Source organism: Astatotilapia calliptera, chromosome 15 (assembly GCF_964374335.1).
Source record: "Astatotilapia calliptera chromosome 15, fAstCal68.1, whole genome shotgun sequence".
In the NCBI taxonomy this organism is placed as follows: Eukaryota; Metazoa; Chordata; class Actinopteri; order Cichliformes; family Cichlidae; genus Astatotilapia; species Astatotilapia calliptera.
In genome coordinates this window covers 35,100,883-35,122,901 of record NC_137436.1, presented here as the reverse complement: position 1 = coordinate 35,122,901, position 22,019 = coordinate 35,100,883, and the positions used below count along the sequence as shown (strand labels likewise).

General features: G+C 42.2%; 1 protein-coding gene across 2 annotated transcripts in view; it reads left to right on the top strand.

Moving 5' to 3' along the window:
- The first annotated feature begins 4,796 nt into the window (after positions 1 to 4,796).
- The window catches only part of kank3 (KN motif and ankyrin repeat domains 3), a 50,076-nt gene continuing 32,853 nt past the window's right edge, over positions 4,797 to 22,019 (top strand). Inside the window, exon 1 of one of the 2 annotated variants that reach the window (XM_080289427.1) lies at positions 4,797 to 4,886. The gene's annotated coding sequence lies outside the window, so the exon portion shown is untranslated. The remainder of the gene's footprint in view (positions 4,887 to 22,019) is intronic. The other variant, XM_080289428.1, reaches the window with a different exon arrangement.

Genomic DNA, 22,019 nt, shown 5'->3' with positions numbered 1-22,019 from the left:
CATACAGGTAACGAGTGGGGGACAGAAAAGCTTCTTACAGACGACGTTACAGGTCTGTGAGAGCCAGAGATTTTCCTTGTTTGAGGTGACCAAATACTTATTTTCCACCCTGATTTACGAATAAATTCTTTACGAATCCTACCATGTGAATTCATGGATTTTTCTTTCACATTCTGTCTCTCACAGTTGAAGTGTACCTCTGGTGCAAATTACTGACCTCTGTCATCATTTTAAGTGGGGGAACTTGCACAATCGGTGGCTGACTAAATACTTTTTTGCCCCACTGTAGATGAAGGATGGCAATTTCTTGCTTAGTCGTGGGTCCAGGGTGGGCCCTAGTAATGATCTGTGCAAGGTAATATGGACCACTGATCTTCTATCTTGGTCTTGGTCTGGCCTGACACCAAGGACCAGTTTGTCTTGGAAGACACTATCTGGGGCAAATTTCTCCTGGATAAGGTGAGATGTTTCGGGCAGGCCTGACTGGGAGCCAACCCAGGGCATTATATCTTTTGGCTGATATGGGAACGCCTCAGCATCCACCCCCAGAAGAGCTGGAGGAGGTAGCAGATGAGGGTCTGGGTATCATTGCTTAGACTGCTGCTCAGTGACCTAAAACAATGGATGGATGAATGCTAAACCCAGTAATAAAAATTTATATTACACTTTTTGAGAAAGCAAACAACAGCTCTGTGTGATATGAAAAAGATAATAAATGGTTGAGAATGAGTGTATTATTTGAATTTTAATATGTTGATTGTTTGAGCTGATGCACAAATAAGAAACAGGTTGAGTAGACTCCAACAAAAATGCAGGCCCAAACTTTGAGCCTCAAGGCCATAAAAACAGATTTCACAATTAATTGCCGTGTAAGCTTAACAATGGTTACAATTCACCATTAACAAGGTTTTTAAAAAACCCGTGAATCCTCAGAGACACATTTGAGAGCTGAAAGTACAGAGTAATGTAGCGTTCATTTGAGGTCATTTCTGTGGGAAGAAAATCCCTGTGGACAGACCAGTCATCCATAAAAGTTCTTGGATTAAACCCTCCCATAACCACTGACAGCAGTAGTTTCATCTTTGGGGCCATCAGTTTGATTACCAGCATGAAAGAGCTCTTAGGTTTGGACCCAAACTTAGTCCTAATTGCACGCTTATGTTTCACTCATGCATGAATACTCCTATTTCTGCTGTTAAATTTCATGCAAACAGCAAAAACAAAATGCTCTTTATGTTGAACTTGCTTCATAGCTCAGACCAGAGGACCACTGCAGTAATGAACATGGAGCAAGGCGATGAATTAGAAATGACTGAAGATACACAAGAGCTAAATGCAGCTGTGCACACCCCAAAATACTGGATGAACTCAACAAGCATGTCAGGAGAATGATGCAACATGATAATCCTTAAGTTTTTAGTTTTTTTTATAGAGTCTTTGCTTTGACGGTGATCAAAATGGTGAGAAATAACCAAAACTTACAGCAGAAAAAGAATTTTGGGAATCAATTTGAGATATTTTAACATTTTGTTATGGTGCAGGGCTCTTCTCCCTAGTTAGTCTTTGTTACACTTCATTCAGACTGGTATCTTTGTGTGTGGCTGATGTCTTTTTATTGTATTAAAGCCAATATTTTCATTCTTTATTTCACTGAAATGACCCTTTACAGTTTCTTTGTTTGGTTTCAAATATTTTGGCTCAGTAAGGTTTCTTTTAAATTTTTAATTCAGTATAAAACATTTGGAAGCTTCTTTGTCACAGCCACTTTAGGAATCTTTTTGTTTTCAGGCGTCCTGTTTGTTGTATGTAGAGAATCCCCGTGAGTACCTTCATACTGGAAAGACTACAGCGCCCTCAGCTGTTGGATGGCAGGTGATGCAGTTTACAGTGCTTTATGAAGGTACTTTCGAATAATCACAATCAGAATCAGAAAGGGTTTTATTGCCAAATGTTGAGCGGGTTTACAACATTAGGAAATTGCTGCGGTGCTTCAGTGCAAACATACTGTTATAAATACTGTTATAAATTAAGCTTAAATGGACATGAAAATAAAAATGAGAATAAGAATTAAAAGTGCTAAGTAGATAGATAGATATATACATGATATATACATGAGTGCAGGTGGTGATCAGTGCCAAACATGGAATGATGCAGTGAACACAACGTAGGGTCATGTGTTAGTGGTGGGAACAGTCATAAGGTTATTGTTCATGTGTCCAACAGCAGAGGGGAAGAAACTGTTCTTATGGCGAGAGGTTCTGGTGCGAATGGACCGGAACCTCCTGCCTGAGGGAAGCAGGTCAAACAGACTGTGTCCAGGGTGAGAAGGGTCAGCTGAGATCCGAGCTGCACGCCGCAATGTCCTGAAGGTGTACAGGTCCTGCAAAGATGGGAGTCTGCAGCCAATCACCTTCTCAGCAGATCGCACAACACGCTGCAGTCTCTGTTTGTCCCTGATAGTGGCTCCAGCGTACCACACGGTGATGGAGGAGGTGAGGATGGACTCGATGATTGCAGTGTAGAACTGCATCATCGTCCGTGTTGGCAGGTTGAATTTCTTCAGCTGCCTCAGGAAGTACATCCTCTGCTGGGCTTTCTTAATGACGGAGGTGATGGTGGGCTCCCACTTCAGGTAATAAGTCAATCATCCCCTTTTTGAGGCCAGGAAGAGACACACAATACTTGGACGGTTTTGTCAATTTCAGATCTTGAAATTTCGAATTAGGCATGTCAAAAGCTCAACTTATTAACTCAAAATTCTGAGTAAATACCTCAAAGTAGGACCCAAAATACCCAGTAGGAGTTCAGTTAGACTTGACCAATAACAGCGTCCCCTGCCCTGTGGTTGGTGACGCTGTTATTTGTCATTAATCCTTCACTACAACTGTCAAAGCACCAAATGTGGGAAAATCTCTTGGAATCATGGTTTTTCATCCCTCAGGCAGACAGTCTAGAATAAATCGGCCACAAAGGCGTCTCAAGAAACTTTATTTTTAACCTCTCAGCTCCCAGTCTGGACTCAAGAGACAGACACCCTCTCTTCTTTAAAGATTAGGCTTTAAACTTTCCTTTTTGACAAAGCCCATAGTTAGGGTTGAATCAGGTGACCCTGAATCTTCCCATAGTTACCCTGCAATAAGCCCAGGCTGCAAGGAGCTTCCCATGATGCACTGAGTGCTTCTTCTTCACTGGCCTCCTTAATCATTAGTTATTATTCATCTCTGGTTCTCTTCCATAGCGTATCTTTTGTCTGTCTTCCTCCCGTAGCCCCTAACCAGTCACAGTAGATCACAGTAGATGGCCAACCCTCCTTGACCCTGCATCTGTTGGAGGTTTCTTCCTGTTAATTTACCAACCAAACCCTTTGAGTTAAGGAAAAACTTTGATCTCAAACCCAGAAATTTTAACTTGTGTTGGGCTTTTTTTTTTTTTTTTTTTTTTTTTTTACAATGGCACAAATGACCTTACATGCAAGAAACAAAAGAAATATTTAAAAATGATTTATGATTACATGCCAGATTTGGCGCCATTTGACCAAACTGACAAACAAGTCCCGCCTATGTGTCGTCGGTCCCTGGGGGCTCCACACAGGGTTCCTGATTGGAGCATTCAGCTGTTTGTCAGTGTTCCTTCAAGATGGAATTAGCGGCAAACTCTCCAAAACCTACGTCAAAATATAATCTGTCGTTGCAGCTAAACAGGAAATGACGGAAAAGAAGGCCTCTGCATTCAAAATAAAAGCCAGTTAAAGCAACATTTCATTAGACGTTAAACCAACATACTTATAATAAAATATAAAAACATAAAAAGCAATTAAAGACAAAATAAAAAGTTACAAATTCTTATAAATAATATATAAAAGTTAAATATACACTTTTAAGTCTGCTTTTGAATGTAAGCATAGTTGTAATTGCTCTGAGGTCAGCAGGTGGCTTGTTTTAAAAGTACCTGAATGCATCCTGAGCACTAATTTTCTGAGATCTGCTTTGGGAACAGTTAAAAGATTTGCAGCCAATAACCTGCTACAACATAAACAAATCAGCGCCTCAATTGTTTTCAAGCTTCAGCTGACATTACCCCCCCCCCCCCCCCCCCCACCCTTGATATTCACTCACACTAATAGATACACAGTATGCTCACAGAAGATGATTTTCATAGGTTAAAAAACAAAACAAAACCCTGTAAGACAAGGAATATGTATAAACACCAATGATGCTTTTCCAAATGAGTGATGACTCTGTGCATCCGACAAACACACAAGTAGAGTGGTAGAAAGCAACGCATCAGTCATGATATAAGCAGTCGTGAGTTTGAATTATGTTTGTGTATGCTCTGCCGTGTTGAAAGAAAACCTGTTTGTTGGACTTATTTACTGATCAGACAATGCTCTTTACTAAAAATCATGCAAATGTTAAACCTACTGTATTATTACTGTATCACTACTGAGAAATAAAATAATAAAATGCATGTTTTAGAAAATCAATTTTACAATACAAAAGCATGAATGAATAAATAAATAAATTAATTAAAAGTTCAATGCTCTAAATGTATTTATAATATCAGACAAAACATTAGATAACTGAAGCTGACAGGTCTGTCATCAGCGTATACACAGGAGCTGTGATAGAACGTGATTTAAGAAAACGAGATTAGAGATGTAAATGTATACAAGAGATAAAACAAACCCCTTCAGTGCAACGTGGTCGTTTTATTTTGAAATTCTAAATCGGAAACACATTTTAAACTTTTTCGGTAACTTGACCCAAAGGCTGAAGTCAGGGGGTAGGAGTTTTTTTTCCCCCTCCCTCCTTCTCCTCCCAAACTTTTCTTACCTCTACTGAAGTTATGACAAGCCTCAGTGTGACTGGACGGAGGGCAGCCACAAGGTAAGACAGCAGTGCCCGAGGGGGTCCATGGCTGTATTGATTAGCTGATTATTACTAATCGAGCCTCTGGCCAAAGTAGTTGTGTCTTATTAAACAGAGGCTGCTGCAAACTGTTCCAGTGGATTATTGATAATGTCTGATTTTGTGTTTGCCTCTGGAACCTTATATATAATATATACGTTTTTAAATTATTTTAAATGCTCCCTTTTTTAAATTTAGAGTCTACTCAGACTCTATTTAGGTTTTACTGAACTGTCTGAGTGGATGTGGTTTGTACTGGCTCCCTCGCCACTAATTTGGCAAACTGAAAATAGTTTTTGTTTCCCAAACAGGGCTTTTCTCCCACCACTGCATTTGCTATGAGAACCATTCACTTTAAAGCTGTGTTTTATTGCCTGCAGCTGTCTCACATTAGAAATGACAGGATTTAGGTCAGTGTTCGTGATATCTTTTGTGGTTTTCTTGTTGTGTTGTTGTTGTTGTTATTGCTGTTGCTTTGACTTGTCAAACCTCAGACGAGCCACTTCAGTGCGCATCTCCTTTTACACCTCTTCCTGCAGGACACACTGCAGCTTCTTCACATGTGAAGCAAACTAAATGTAGCTTCAGTAAAGAAGGGAACATCTTTCTGTGCCAGACATTGTTGTGGGAGGGGTGAGGCTGCTTTATAGGACGGAAATCCCCCTCCATCCCAAGTCAGCACCCCCAATATCTGTCCCCCTGGCTGCTTTCCTGTCTTATAATAAAGTGCTGTGATTCCAGTGTCTGGTTTGCCCTGTAGCTTTGCTGGCTTCATCAGCCTCTCACTATGAATCACTTGGGATGATGGACGGCCTGCAGCCACAGCTCCGGATGTTTAGCTTGAAAACAGCACTGCTTTAAAAAAAATCCTAAGTGGCAGCGCTGTTGGGGGCGTGTTACATTAAATACCAGTGAGGTGATGAGATATTACCCTCAGAGGCTCTTTTTTCCTTTTTTATTCACACATCCATGAATTTGAAGGTTTATAAGACAATAAAAACTTTTGCTGCATTTCTTTTCGATACAAAGACACAAGTTTTTACAACTCGACTTTGATCCTTCATCCAAACAGAAGAAGTGCACTTTATGTTATGAAGTTATTCAGCGGCTAAAGAATTGTGTTGCTGTCTCACCTGTATTAATGAAACAGGAAGTGCGTATTTAAGCTTTTGGTTAAAGTGATTAACGCCACTACTATTAAAAAACAAGGTCTGCATACCCACAGCTTCATTTACCCTAACACTGGCAGTCAGTGTGGCAATGCTGCATATTATGTTGTAGGTATGTAATGTTGGATTTTTGATACTTTTGAGATGTTTTGAGTTTATATGGTTGCTATCTTGACAAAGTCTCTGTTGTAAAAGAGATCTTAGCTCAGTGGTTCTGCTATATTAATAAAGTGCTGACTGTGGTATTAATGCTCTGTCTTTAAAATCTGATCAGTTGTTTTTCAACTGAATCTATAATTAGATGTGTATAAGTACTATAAAGCAAGATTGGAAGTTTTCGAGCTATGTGAGCTTGAAGTCCGAGTTTTCTGTTTCATCAAAGTGTCCACCCTTACCTGGCTGAATCACCATGCAACTTATGCCGAACACATAACCTAGTTCTACTCTGCTAAGTCTCTTTTGCACTGCTGGATGTGCAGCTACTAGAAGACAGAACACACACCGAGAATAGCTGTTCGGTCAGTAAAATTAATTTCACTTTGATTTGCCGACAAACTAAAGTGATCTCCAGGTCTCCTTTATTAGGCTGTGGGACGGTAACCTTGATGTTTAAATGGATCCAGTTTAAAGTTTCAGAGCTCTAATGTGCGGCCATTGTGTTGTGACCTTTGTTTGTATATTAAATAAGAAACCTCTGCAGATCCATCTGTGGCTCAAACCCAAGAGACATGTTTTGATTTTCTGGCCTGTTGTTTTGCAGTGAAGAGTGCTTTGTGCTGCCAACACACACACACACACACACACACACACACACACACACACACACACACACACACACACACACACACACACACACACACACACACACACACACCCCTCATGAATGTCATGGACGTTCTTTCGGTCAGAATGTTGTCGTTATGTTGCGCGTCATGGGATAAAACAATTTGTTGCCTGTCTGGGAACGATGAGCTCAGCAGAACAGGAATCATGAGATAAGTAGGTGAAGCAGTGTAGTGGCTGGTGCTCGGTGGCTCGTCGTTACCTCGCTATTGTCAGCAATTCTGCATAATGTAACCTTTTTGGATTTCTTGTCCACCCATCAGCTCTTCCTTAATTAACTAATGTGGGAGTAGGAAGAAAAAAAAAGTGAGCTCATTTATTGGTTCGGGAGTGAAATATAGCAGCCGTATGGATTAACAGACTAAATATCAGGGCTCCAGAAAACTGAAATCAAAGAGGCAGTTGCAGTAAATACATCCTTAAGTCTCTGGATGAAGGGTAAGAGTGAGAAATTGATGGGGGCGATGAGGAGAAGCTCTTCAGAATTTGTGTTAAGCTCTTAATAACTTTGTGGCGCTCTCTCAGGGGAAGCTGCCTTTCTGCAACAGGACCCTGGGGTTTGACTTACTGCTGCCACCTCAAAAATAGCTTGGCAGTAAGTCTACTTGGAGGAGTCAAGAGGTCACTGTAACACTCTTGATACTCAGTGACAGGATTATATACATACATATATATATATATATATATATATATATATATATATATATATATATATATATATATATTAATAAACACTGCCTTCCTAATTAATGCATTCCTGCCTGATTTACACCTCGGAGCTGATGGAGAACAGTTTATTAAATTAGAACTAAATTGCATTTGAGTGTGTGCTCATGAGTCCTGCTTGATAAAGTACATGTGGTCGTATTTTTAGCTTTATTACAAGTGGCTTTAATTTTAGCAGGCCAGTGCACTGCGGTGACATGATGCAGGCAGGAAAAAGAAAGCTGGACGCAGCAGTGTCAGGAGAAGTAAAAAATAAAACTGACATATTCTGACCGGGCCACGTACTGAGATACAACCGCCGCAGCGAGACCGGGCTATAAATCAATACTTCATTCGCTGTTGTTTTCCTTCGCATTTTGTGCCACATTCAGGTCAGATTTTGGTAATGGTAATTATGAGATCTAGACTTCTAAAGTAATAATTATGACTGGGAAACACAGACTTTTCTGACATCTTTGTTTATATATACCCAACTTGGTGCTGAGATAGTTTCATCAGTGTGGTATTTTTAAGCTCCAGAAACTGTAATCGCACAACTCAACGAAATACGTTTTCTTCTATGAATAGACTGACCCCATCACCCTTATGTGAAGAATTAAAATTTTGTATTGGTCTGCCCAGATCACGGAGCTCTAAACAAACCAGGTTAGTAAACAAGAGACCGCTGTGTGCCTCGCTGAACTTGGTATTGAATTTCTGATTTTTATTAGAGGTGCAACGATACACAAAATTCACGGTTCGGTTCGGTTCGATACTTTGGTGTCACGGTTCGATATTTTTTCGATACAAAAAAAATGTTCATGCCTTTTTAATTTGTCATTTATTAAAATTATAAATATATATTTTAACTCAAAAGTACAGTTTTTAAATTTAATGTTGCTGAAACAAAAAAGTAATAAAAAAAAAATATCTCAGGGCTCGTAAAATTTCAAAATCCCTGGTAGCCCTTCGGGCAGGGACTCTTCAGTTTTTGGTAGCCCAAAATAAATTTAAGTAGCCCGAATAAAAAAGAGAGCAATTTTTTGATTGATGTTTTGTTTCCTGTTTTGTTTCCTTTATAAAATTATACATTAAAGTATAATATTGTAAAGGAAACAAAACATTAATTAAAAAATTGTTGAAAAACAAATTACAACATTGTATAAAAATTACAATCATCAACTCAAATACTTGGTTCTAATTGAAGAGAAATTTCTATGAACTTGTAAGAACTGTGTAGGACATGAATCAGTCTGTGTCAGATCCTGTATTTGAAATTTCCACTGAAGTCACGGGTAAGAGACAAGTGGAACCAAGATCTAGGCCATTTGCTTTTTGAAGTTTGCAAAGACTGCTAAATTTTGCCAGTGGTAGTTCACTCTTTGCAACATAGTACGCTGTTCTAAACAGATTTTCAGGTTTATTTTTAGTATGTTATTTGCAATTGGTGTTTGTTCTGGGAAAGCTATTGCAGACTGAGCAATAATAAAGATAGACGAACTGGCCCTGATGAGAAGCATGAACAGAGACTTTGCCTCCTCCTCTGTCTTATGTTTTACGGAGTCGTGGCTCAGTGAGGACATCCCGGACTGCGCGCTCAAGCTGGAGGGCTTTCATCTGCTGCGCGCGGACCGGCAGGCTGCTCTCTCCGGTAAAACCAAAGGTGGAGGTGTCTGCTTCTACATCAATAGTGGCTGGTGCACAGATGTAACAGTGATTGCTCAGCACTGCTCTTCCTCTCTGGAATATCTTTTTATTCACTGCAAACCGTTTTATTCTCCGCGGGAGTTTGCTTCATTCATCCTGGCCGCTGTTTACATCCCGCCAGACGCGGATGCGCAAGCAGCTCAGTGCGCACTCGCAGAGCAGATTCTCCACACGGAGCGGACATACCCGGACTCTCTCATCATTGCTCTTGGGGACTTTAACAAAGCCAATCTGAGCCATGAGCTTCCGAAATACAAGCAGTATATTAAATGCCCGACCAGAGAGGAGAGGACATTGGACCACTGCTACAGCACGATCAGCGGGGCCTATCGCGCGGTGCCGCGCGCTTCACTCGGACTTTCTGATCACGTCATGATCCACCTAATCCCCGCGTACAGACAGAGGCTGAAGCTCTCCAAACCTGTCGTGAGGACCAAAAAACTGTGGAGCAACGAGGCTGTGGAGGAGCTTCGCACGTGTTTGGAGACCACAGACTGGGACACAATGAAGGCTGCTTCTAACAGCTTGGACGAGTTTACGGACACTGTCACCTCCTATATCCACTTCTGTGAGGACAGCATTGTGCCATCACGCACCAGGGTGAGTTATAACAATGACAAACCCTGGTTTACCCCTAAACTCAAAAAGCTGTGGCTGGAAAAGAGTAAGGCGTTCAGAAGCGGAGACAGGGACTGCTACAGAGAGGCCAAGTACAGGTTCACTAAGGAAGTGGACATTGCCAAACATCAGCACTCTGAGAAGATGCAGCAGCAGATCTCAGAGAATGACTCGGCCTCTGTGTGGAAAGGTTTTAGGAATATTACAAACTACAAGCCTAAAACCCCCCACTCCACTGACGACTTGCTCTTGGCCAACACCCTCAACGACTTCTACTGTCGTTTTGACGAGCCATCAGACAGCCTTCACACCTCCAACGACCCCAACAATAGAGGCACTTTGGACACTCATTCCCCCACCTCTCCCCCCTCCATAGAGCCATCACCACCTTCAAACTGTTCACCGGCAACACCCGCCCCCTCACCCCACACAAAAGAGGATTTCACACCACCTCCTCCGACCACAACTCTTCATATTCATGAAGCAGATGTGAGGAAGCAGTTTAGGAGTCTGAATGCTCGGAAAGCTCCCGGCCCAGACGGTGTGTCTCCTGCCACCCTCAGACACTGTGCAAACGAGCTGGCCCCAGTGTTTTCTGGCATCTTCAACTCCTCACTGCAGGCATGTCATGTGCCTGCCTGCTTCAAGTCCTCTACCATAATCCCTGTCCCCAAGAAACCTAGGATCACTGGACTAAATGACTACAGACCCGTGGCTCTGACATCTGTGGTCATGAAGTCATTTGAGCGCCTAGTTCTCTCCCATCTCAAGACCCTCACGGCCCCCCTCCTGGACCCCCTGCAGTTTGCATATAGAGCCAACAGGTCTGTAGACGACGCCATCAACATGGCCCTACACTTCATCCTGCAGCATCTGGACTCCCCAGGAACCTACGCCAGGATCCTGTTTGTGGACTTCAGCTCTGCCTTCAACACCATCCTTCCAGACCATCTCCGAGGCAAGCTTTCCCAGATGAATGTGCCTGATCCCATCTGCCGGTGGATCACTGACTTCCTGACGGACAGGAAGCAGCACGTGAGGCTGGGGAAGAATGTCTCGGACTCCCGGACCATCAGCACCGGCTCCCCTCAGGGCTGTGTTCTTTCTCCTCTGCTCTTCTCCCTGTACACCAACTGCTGCACCTCCACCCACCAGTCTGTCAAGCTAATCAAGTTCGCAGATGACACCACCGTCATTGGGCTCATCTCTGACGGGGATGAGTCTGCCTACAGGAGGGAGGTTGAACGTCTGGTGTCCTGGTGCAGCCACAACAACCTGGTGCTGAATGCCCAGAAGACAGTGGAGATTATTGTGGACTTCAGGAAGCACACAGCCCCACTCCCCCCCATTATCCTGACTGACACCCCCATCACCTCTGTGGACTCATTCCGCTTCCTGGGTACCACCATCACCCAGGACCTGAAGTGGGAGCCCACCATCACCTCCGTCATCAAGAAAGCCCAGCAGAGGATGTACTTCCTGAGGCAGCTGAAGAAATTCAACCTGCCAACACGGACGATGATGCAATTCTACACTGCAATCATCGAGTCCATCCTCACCTCCTCCATCACCGTGTGGTACGCTGGAGCCACTATCAGGGACAAACAGAGACTGCAGCGTGTTGTGCGCTCTGCTGAGAAGGTGATTGGCTGCAGACTCCCATCTCTGCAGGACCTGTACACCTCCAGGACACTGCGGCGTGCAGCCCGGATCTCAGCTGACCCTTCTCACCCTGGACACAGTCTGTTTGACCTGCTCCCCTCAGGCAGGAGGCTCCGGTCCATTCGCACCAGAACCTCTCGCCACAAGAACAGTTTCTTCCCCTCTGCTGTTGGACACATGAACAATAACCACATGACTGTCCCCGCCACTAACACATGACCCTACGCTGTGTCACTGCATCATTTCATGTCTGGCACTGATCACCACCTGCACTCATGTATATATCTTTCTACGTAGCATTCATAATTCTTATTCTCATGTATATATCACATGTATATCTCATGCACATATCTTTCGTTCTACATAGCACTTTAATTCTTATTGTTTGCACTGAAGCACCGCAGCAAATTCCTAATGTTGTAAACCTCAACATCTGGCAATAAACCCATTCTGATTCTGATTCTGATTCTGATTTCTTGCATTTCTCATGGGTTCTAATGGGGGCCTTTCTTAAAATGACTGGTCCCAGTAACAAAGGCGCTTGTCGACCCAGAAATCGAGGGAAACCCAACAACACACCCGGCAGAACATTACAGGGAGTGCAGAATTATTAGGCAAGTTGTATTTTTGAGGAATAATGTTATTATTGAACAACAACCATGTTCTCAATGAACCCAAAAAACTCATTAATATCAAAGCTGAATGTTTTTGGAAGTAGTTTTTAGTTTGTTTTTAGTTTTAGCTATTTTAGGGGGATATCTGTGTGTGCAGGTGACTATTACTGTGCATAATTATTAAGCAACTCAACAAAAAACAAATATATATCCATTTCAATTATTTATTTTTACCAGTGAAACCAATATAACATCTCCACATTCACAAATACAGTGGGGCAAAAAAGTATTTAGTCAGCCACCGATTGTGCAAGTTCCCCAACCTAAAATGATGACAGAGGTCAGTAATTTGCACCAGAGGTACACTTCAACTGTGAGAGACAGAATGTGAAAAAAAAATCCATGAATCCACATGGTAGGATTTGTAAAGAATTTATTTGTAAATCAGGGTGGAAAATAAGTATTTGGTCAATAACAAAAATACAACTCAATACTTTGTAACATAACCTTTGTTGGCAATAACAGAGGTCAAACGTTTACTATAGGTCTTTACCAGGTTTGCACACACAGTAGCTAGTATTTTGGCCCATTCCTCCATGCAGATCTTCTCGAGAGCAGTGATGTTTTGGGGCTGTCGCCGAGCAACACGGACTTTCAACTCCCGCCACAGATTTTCTATGGGGTTGAGGTCTGGAGACTGGCTAGGCCACTCCAGGACTTTCAAATGCTTCTTACGGAGCCACTCCTTTGTTGCCCGGGCGGTGTGTTTTGGATCATTGTCATGTTGGAAGACCCAGCCTCGTTTCATCTTCAAAGTTCTCACTGATGGAAGGAGGTTTTGGCTCAAAATCTCACGATACATGGCCCCATTCATTCTGTCCTTAACACGGATCAGTCGTCCTGTCCCCTTGGCAGAAAAACAGCCCCATAGCATGATGTTTCCACCCCCATGCTTCACAGTAGGTATGGTGTTCTTGGGATGCAACTCAGTATTCTTCTTCCTCCAAACACGACGAGTTGAGTTTATACCAAAAAGTTCTACTTTGGTTTCATCTGACCACATGACATTCTCCCAATCCTCTGCTGTATCATCCATGTGCTCTCTGGCAAACTTCAGACGGGCCTGGACATGCACTGGCTTCAGCAGCGGAACACGTCTGGCACTGCGGGATTTGATTCCCTGCCGTTGTAGTGTGTTACTGATGGTGACCTTTGTTACTTTGGTCCCAGCTCTCTGCAGGTCATTCACCAGGTCCCCCCGTGTGGTTCTGGGATCTTTGCTCACCGTTCTCATGATCATTTTGACCCCACAGGATGAGATCTTGCGTGGAGCCCCAGATCGAGGGAGATTATCAGTGGTCTTGTATGTCTTCCATTTTCTGATGATTGCTCCCACAGTTGATTTTTTCACACCATGCTGCTTGCCTATTGTAGATTCACTCTTCCCAGTCTGGTGCAGGTCTACAATACTTTTCCTGGTGTCCTTCGAAAGCTCTTTGGTCTTGGCCATGGCGGAGTTTGGAGTCTGACTGTTTGAGGCTGTGGACAGGTGTCTTTTATACAGATGACGAGTTCAAACAGGTGCCATTCATACAGGTAAAGAGTGGGGGACAGAAAAGCTTCTTACAGAAGACGTTACAGGTCTGTGAGAGCCAGAGATTTTCCTTGTTTGAGGTGACCAAATACTTATTTTCCACCCTGATTTACGAATAAATTCTTTACAAATCCTACCATGTGAATTCATGGATTTTCTTTTTTCACATTCTGTCTCTCACAGTTGAAGTGTACCTATGGTGCAAATTACTGACCTCTGTCATCATTTTAAGTGGGAGAAATTGCACAATCGGTGGCTGACTAAATACTTTTTTGCCCCACTTTATACATTTCTGACATTCAAAAACAAAACAAAAACAAATCAGCGGCCAATATAGCCACCTTTCTTTGCAAGGACACTCAAACGCCTACCATCCATGGATTCTGTCAGTGTTTTGATCTGTTCACCATCAACATTACGTGCAGCAGCAACCACAGCCTCCCAGACACTGTTCAGAGAGGTGTACTGTTTTCCCTCCTTGTAAATCTCACATTTGATGATGGACCACAGGTTCTCAATGGGGTTCAGATCAGGTGAACAAGGTGGCCATGTCATTAGTTTTTCTTCTTTTATACCCTTTCTTGCCAGCCACGCTGTGGAGTACTTGGACGCGTGTGATGGAGCATTGTCCTGCATGAAAATCATGTTTTTCTTGAAGGATGCAGACTTCTTCCTGTACCACTGCTTGAAGAAGGTGTCTTCCAGAAACTGGCAGTAGGACTGGGAGTTGAGCTTGACTCCATCCTCAACCCGAAAAGGCCCCACAAGCTCATCTTTGATGATACCAGCCCAAACCAGTACTCCACCTCCACCTTGCTGGCGTCTGAGTCGGACTGGAGCTCTCTGCCCTTTACCAATCCAGCCACGGGCCCATCCATCTGGCCCATCAAGACTCACTCTCATTTCATCAGTCCATAAAACCTTAGAAAAATCAGTCTTGAGATATTTCTTGGCCCAGTCTTGACGTTTCAGCTTGTGTGTCTTGTTCAGTGGTGGTCGTCTTTCAGCCTTTCTTACCTTGGCCATGTCTCTGAGTATTGCACACCTTGTGCTTTTGGGCACTCCAGTGATGTTGCAGCTCTGAAATATGGCCAAACTGGTGGCAAGTGGCATCTTGGCAGCTGCACGCTTGACTTTTCTCAGTTCATGGGCAGTTATTTTGCGCCTTGGTTTTTCCACACGCTTCTTGCGACCCTGTTGACTATTTTGAATGAAACGCTTGATTGTTCGATGATCACGCTTCAGAAGCTTTGCAATTTTGAGACTGCTGCATCCCTCTGCAAGATATCTCACTATTTTTGACTTTTCTGAGCCTGTCAAGTCCTTTTGACCCATTTTGCCAAAGGAAAGGAAGTTGCCTAATAATTATGCACACCTGATATAGGGTGTTGATGTCATTAGACCACACCCCTTCTCATTACAGAGATGCACATCACCTAATATGCTTAATTGGTAGTAGGCTTTCGAGCCTATACAGCTTGGAGTAAGACAACATGCATGAAGAGGATGATGTGGACAAAATACTCATTTGCCTAATAATTCTGCACTCCCTGTATGTTATTTACACGGGTGCACATAAGTGGTCTGCATGTGCGCATTCGCTGTCAAAATAAAAGACGCGCACCAGATAAGAAGTTGCAACGCGCGTTTGCGTCCATATAAAAAGCACTGTTTTTGTCTGCTAGAGTGGGATTTTCACGGCACATTCTGCACCACATCTCTGTGTGTTCATCATTTGTTTGAAGCCAGCTCACCTCTTGCAACTACTTTTCCGAGAATACGCACTTCTTTTGTGGTTCGGACTCCTTCTGACATTTCTTTGGAGGTGGAAGAACACCAAAGTAATTGCTTAAAGGAGCTTCTTCGACATCTTTAAGAGTTCTAAACAAATGTCTGTCCTCCTCCAGAAAATCTTATGTACGCAAACACGCGTTGCAACTTCTTATCTTGTGTGTGTTTTTTATTTTGACAGCGAATGCGCACCTGCGGACCACTTATGTGCAGCCCCGGTTATTTAGCTCGTCATATTGCAGCCACAGAAATTCTTTTGTCCATGAAACCATAAAGCTGCACTTTCTTTTTGCCTTATAGTCTGATTTGTCATTACTTTTCCGTTTTGTGGTAAGCTTTTCTTTGGCTGTCACTTCTTCACCCTGACCTGTCTTATTTGGCTCAGCAGAACTAAAATATATATCCTGCTGCTTTTACACACACACACACACACACACACACACACACACACACACACATATAACGGTCAGCGATTCTCTGCGTGATCAACCTCTCACATGTTTAAGCTTGCTGCGGGAGATTTCACCTGTCATGTTTGCATAGTAAGCTAACTATTAATAAGACGATGTCAGAGGAATTGGTGCACAAATTATCATCACTCACAGATCAGTGCTGTCGCTCTCTATACACAGTTCACGCGATTGCAAAGTGAAAGCAAAAAACAAGCGCAAATTCAAATGCGATTTCAATATGTCACATATTGACAGTGGCTCACCGATGCCAATGACCTAATTACCCAGCTACATTTCCGAAAGAATGCAAAAGCATTGACATATTTTTCCTTCCTACAATAGCCCGACGGGCAGGGCAGGGCAGAGATAGATTTTGGTAGCCCGACTGGAAAAATCGCTAGCCCCGGGATGTCGGGCTAGCGATTTTGCGAGCCCTGTATCTGATTGAGGAATCACTCATCTTTGGAAAAGAGAGTTTATTACAGAGAAATGGCTCTTTCCAAAATAAAAGCTATACTATACGCTTCTTCTGGGCTATATTCTCAGCAGCATATTAAACATATAAGGAGAATCATGTGCTAACAGCTGTCTAAATGACTCGGCTAAAGTTAGTAGCATGCTTGTTGTTTTTGTCTGCTTCCATTTGTCTTTGCACTAGGATGATATCTGAGTAAATGTGCAGTCATATTCATTGTGTTCCCACTAGTGCTGTCAGCGTTAATCTCGTTGAAATGACCTTAACGCCACAACACAGCAAATCTCCGTTAACGAGCTACCCCTGATCGCCCCGTGCATGGGGCTAGACGGCCAACACGTTAACGAGCTAATTGCGCTAACACACTAGTTCCCACCCATGTAATTGAGCATTGCATGGCACATCCAATACACTGTTTTACTTTAGTCCATGACGCGCTTACCTTCAGGGTCATACGTCACATGAAAACCAAAATAATTCCAAACGCATGATCTGAATGAGGGTGGGGGAGGTTCAATTTGCTATGTTGCAAGGAGAGCTTAACTTCTGTCTCGCTAGCTTGCCCTGCGCTCTTCCTTCTGACGATGCTGTCTGTGTTGAGCGCTCAGTGGATCTGTGCTCGACAGTGTAGCCTAGGCGGAGTAGTCGAGCGCAGATTCACTCTGCACTCAACACAGACAGCATCGTCAGAAGGAAAGTTGATAAAATAAATGACAAATTTTGTATTGTTCGATACATATGCGTACCGAACCGAAAGCACTGTATCGAACGGTTCAATATCGATACAAGTATCGTTGCACCCCTAATTTTTATGTAGGCCTATTTAAGTAGTTTCCTCTTGCATCCATTTTTTAAGTAGTATTGATTGAGTTAAAGGGAAATTCGGTCATCATCAGAGTCTCTCTGCAGGTTTTTGGGAGTATTGCTGCTTAACGTTTTTGATAGAAAAGATCCAGAACAATGCCCATAAAGAGCAAAAACAAAAAAAAAAGATTGGCTGCTTGTGAGGGACTGGGAGTGCTCCAGCAGTAGAGCTACAGTGTGTCCGGAAAGTATTCAAAGCGCTTCACTTGTTCCATTTTTAGTCCTGTTACAGCCTTATTCCAAAATGGATTAAATTTATTTTCCCATTAAAATTCTACACACAACACCCCTTGCTGTCTCAAGTCTTCCTGAGTATGATGCTACAAGCTAGGCACGCCTGCTTTTGGGCAGTTTCTCCCTTTCTTCAGTGCAGAATCTCTGAAGCACCATCAGGTTGGATGGAGAGCATTGGTGCACAGCCATTCCCAGATCTCTCCATAGATGTTCAGTATGGTTTAAGTCTGGGCTCCTCACAGAGTGGTCCCAGAGCCATTTTCCCAGTTCCTGCTGGTAAAAAAAACATCCCCATAGCATGATGCTGCCACCACCGTGCCTTCAACATGTTTTATAGGCCAGGTGATGAGCAGTGTCTGTTTACCTCTAGGCGTGATGCTTGGCGTTCAGGCCAAAGAGTTCAATCTTTGTTTCATCAGACCATAGAACTGCTAATGTAGTACTAAGGGGCCCAAAGTGTGCCAAAAAAATATATTCCTTACACCGTTACACCAGCACCACCTGCCTGAGGCACTGAACAATACAAGGAGGGATTGAGCCTCAATTTTAATTTGTTTACACCAAATTCTGATCCTGACTGTCACAGCAATTCTCAGCAGACCAGGCAACATTTTTCCAATGTCCTGTTGTCCAATTTTGGAGAATTGAAGTCTCTGTTTCCTGACCGTACTGGCAGGAGTGGCACCCAGTGTTGTCTTCTGCTGTTGTAGCTCATCTGGTTGTAACAAGTAGTTATTTGAGTCACTGTTGCCTCTTACCTCTGGCATCAACAAAACTTTTTCACCTGATCTCTTTTTCAGACTGTTCTCAATAAACCATAGAGATGTTGTGTGTGAAAATCCCAGAAAAGCAGAAGTTTTAGAAAAATACTTCGACCAGCTTACCTGGCACTAGCAACCATGCCATGTTCAAAGTCACTTAAATCACTTTTCCTCGACATTCTGATCCTCAGTTTAAACTTCAGCCGGTCATCTTAAACATGTCTATATGCCTAGATGCATTGATTTGCTGTCATGTGATTGACTGGTTAGCATTAACAAGCAGTTTAACATCTAATGAAGTGTTCAGTGAGTGCATATCAAAGATGTACTTGGAAATATTTGGTAGTCTTACCCTTACTCATATTTTCTCCTTGGTAGGTGGTACGTTATTAGAGGAAAAATGGAAGTGAGTGAAGAGTTTCTGTTTTTATTTGTTTCCATCAAGTGCAGTCGTAAGAAACATTTCAAAGGTTTCTGAAAGTTTAAAAGCTGAAGCATTTTTTCCTCTGGAGCAATTAGCTTTAAGTGCGAGACCTGCATGGAATTCCCATAACAATTAGCATGCATCCAGGCTTTTAAAATGGAAATGAACACTTTATGCTAAAGGAAATGGTAGGTCTTTAAAGAACATTGGATTTCTGCATTCAGATCTAGATTTTAAAAGGTAAAAACGCATATCGTAATAGTAATGGTGTTATTGAGGAAGTCTGAAGCGTCTTTCTGTGACTCTCAGATATTTACAGGAATCAAGAGCAGCTCTGTTTCTCATAATTGTATTTGCCTCAATAGTCTCGGGATCATGAGTCATTTACTTAAAACAATTTCGGAAGCTCATGTCCAGTTTTTGAGCTAATTGTACTGAGATTGAGTTTGCATTATATTGTTATCTCGAGATGTCAGACAGTTTTAAAATCATGGCTTTGCAGAAATTTAACTTGATCAGCTTAACTTAATCATGTTGAAACTTGTCGACAGTCCATGTCTGCATATTTTCATTATCTTCATTCCTTGTTAAATGAAATCAAACATTTGTGATCTTTCCTTTTGATACTGTATAATGCTGCCTAGCTATTAGGTACGCACAGGCTCATGAATGATATGATGTAACCACTAAAACTCAATTATCTTGAAAAAATGATGAAGTTCTGATCACAAGGGAAGGCGGTTTGATAATTCAGGACATCTTGTAATAATCATTTGTACATAATGAAGACAAGATAATTGAGCTAGGTATGGATCAGAAGAAAATCTCAAGATAACAGATTGTGTCTGTAGTGAGGGTAAATGCCCGGAGTATCAGACAATGTAATGTATGTCCTCTCTTATTTAGAAAAATGGATATAAAGATAAAATGAATGTTGCTTTCTGACCTTCCAGCTTATATGTGGCTCTGATAGGCCTCTGATCCTCAGGCCTGTCGGTTTCCATAAAAGAAATCTTAAAAAAAGGTCAAGTATGAGGTAAATCTATGTACTATAAAAAACCTCAGCTAATATGTATATATAGATATAGTCCTTATAATCCATCCACTTGTTCACAATTAAGGTAATGTTTGCCTGCAAAGATCTGATTCTGCCATCTGAACAAATGTGAAAGTCGTGTCATAGAAATGCCAGTGAGGTCTACCACTGTGGTCCAATCAGACGCTCCTCCCTCTGCTATCTCTGCAGTCTGAGAAACACTCAATGAAAAACAGGCTAAAAATACCAACATCAGCTCAAGTACTAGCAGGGCAGCACTGGGAAAGTCATCAGACTCTGTCCACTAACACCAGGGTGGGAAAACTCCAAATTTACTGAAGACTGGCTGCAAATTTGTAAAGTCTTTACTCAGCCACGCACTGGCCATCATTCAGGGGTTTTTTCACTTAACTGGTTGGTAGAGTGAGAATGGATTTAATGCTTGTGGACTGAACATCTAAAATATCAGATCTCTCAAAGAACCAAACCACAACTGCTTTTGGAAATTTAGACACAACTTTCAATTTTTTGACCGAACAATAAACGCCCTGTTCGACAGGAAAAAATATGTTGGTACTTTCTCTGACGCCATCTCCCCAATTCTGCCTGACAAGCGTCTCTAAGTGTGAAGTGGGAGCGAGGTCACCTCTGTTCAGTGGTCCATAGTGGAACAAAAGTTGTGTTTGGTATTAAGGTGACTGTGAAAATGTACCCCTGCCCTGTGAAGCCACTAAATCATATAAAAAGATTTAACAAGGCTCCAACACTCAATGTTCCCTTCCTCATGCTGTTACAAGAGATATAACTGGACTTTATGGTCTATTTAATCCCTTAATACATTTCATTACTGAGACAAACTCACTCTTGCTGCCAAGTATTGTATGTCCCATCGTTAAAATAAAAAAGACTTATAAAATGACGTCTAATAATACCAGTGCCACTTTGTTCTTTAAAATAATTTACAGGTTATAACTGATCGATGTATTCAACTATTTACAGATTAGTCTTCTTTATTTTGATCTTTTTAATGCTTGTTCGCTTCCTGGAATCTGATCTGGCCATATCCAGCAGCAAGATTTATCCCAAAACCCTAAAAATTACACTAGTGTGGGCACCCTAAGCTATCATCCACCTCTACAGTCTGACCATCCATAACTTCACCTTCCTGACAAACCCAACATCCCTGCACTAAGGTGGATAAAACCATCTTTTACTCTTCTGATCTGGCTTTTGTCCCAGGTATTGTAGCATTTTTCTCCCCCAGAAAATCTCTTTGTGGAGTTTACATGTTCTCCCTGTGCTTGCATGGGTTCTCTGCAGGTACTCTGGCTTCCTCCCAAGGTTAAACACAGTGTCATGCTTGGGGTTAGGTTAATTACTGATTCTAAACTGGCCACAGGTATGATTGAGAGCATGAGTAGTTGCTTTGTTAACTGTGTGATAGAACTGATGACCTGTCTAGGGCATGTACCCCACTGGATAAGCTCCAGTGCCCCCTCCCCCTGTGAACCTGAAGTTGAGAAGCAGAAGAATATTGTTAGATGGAGAAAATCTGTTTTCTGGTGAGGTGTGGAAATCTGAAACCCTTTCTTGCTAGTGCATTGTGGAAACTACTCTTTAGCATTTTTTTTTTTTTTTTTTTTACAATGACGAGGCAAACGGCAAATATGGAGTAAACAAGGAGGGCAATATAAGCAAACCATATCTTGCTGGACTCAGCAGGTTTGTGGTAATATGGCACTCAGTGAGTCATCCCCAGACTGCACTTTGTAGAAATTCTTTCATATAGATGACAAAACAAAATGTTGTTTTCTTGAACAAAACTGTGACAAGAAAAGAAGACACGTGGTGGAAACATTCTGCCAACTTTAAACTTGCTGGAAACACTTAAAGACTTAATCCCAAGTTTTATGTTGCTTGGTGACAAATGGGTCTCCAGATGTGAATGCAACTCACATCTGGATGGGAAAAACTGGCCAAAGATGCAGATCAACAATTCTAGCTGTGCACAGAAACAGCCAAGCAATCAAGAACAAGAGCATTTTCCAATATTTTCAACATATCGTATTTTAGCTTCACTGTCTGCAAATATCTCACAAAGCTATGTTTGAAAATGTAGCTTAATTGGACAGTTTCTGAAGCATACGCTGGAAATAAACACAC